Here is a 940-nt window from a genome sequence, read left to right on the forward strand (position 1 = left end):
TTGTTTTGTTTTGTTTTGAGACAGAGTCTTGCTCTGTCGCCCAGGCTGGAGTGGAGTGGCGCGATCTCAGCTTACTGCAGCCTCGACCTCCTGGGTTCAAGCAATTCTGCCTCAGCCTCCCAAGTAACTGGGACTACAGGCCCACACCACCATGTCCAGATAATTTTTAAATTTTTTGTAGAGACAGGGTCTCAATATGTTGTTCTGGCTGGTCTCAAACTCCTGAACTCAAGCAATCCTCCTGCCTTGGCCTCCCAAAGTGCTGGGATTACAGGTGTGATCCGCTACACCCGGCCTCCAAAACATTTTCTAATTTTCCATGGATTTTTCTCCCTCCCCAAAGCATGTGGGCATAAAAATGACCACCGGAGGGCCTTGTCAAAATACAGATTTTGGAGCCCCATCTGAAACCTCCTAGATTAGTATTTCTGGGAGGTAGGCCTGGGTATCTACACTCTACAAGTTCTCCCGGAGATTCAGACACAAGTGGGTTCCAGGTCCACAGTCTGGTAGCAGAGCCTGCATTTCCTAAGGGCAGAGAGCACAGGTCTGAGTCACCTGGTACTATTAGTGTCCAGCACTGGGCCTAACATAAAGCCATTTGTCATAAATGAAGGAACCAATGGATGAAGGATGAAAGGAAATAAAACACAATTTCTTATATCAAGATAATTTGAATTCTTGAATGCTGTAACTTAGGGGAACCACTGAAGCATCATCTGGTCCCAGTTTAATCATATTTGAAACAAATATTTTTTTCCTTGTCTTCATATCTCTGCCTACCAAACATTCTCCTCACCTCTCCTATGCTGCTGTCCTGGGACATAGCTTTAAGTATGGGTTCTGCCTGTCTGCTGGCCCTAAGAAAGTGGGGATGGCATAGGAGATATCCTGAGAGGGGGCTGTTCAGAGTTGGGCAGCGCTCCTTTCCCACCCACCC

Source organism: Mandrillus leucophaeus, unplaced genomic scaffold, assembly GCF_000951045.1.
Source record: "Mandrillus leucophaeus isolate KB7577 unplaced genomic scaffold, Mleu.le_1.0 Scaffold946, whole genome shotgun sequence".
NCBI lineage: Eukaryota > Metazoa > Chordata > Mammalia > Primates > Cercopithecidae > Mandrillus > Mandrillus leucophaeus.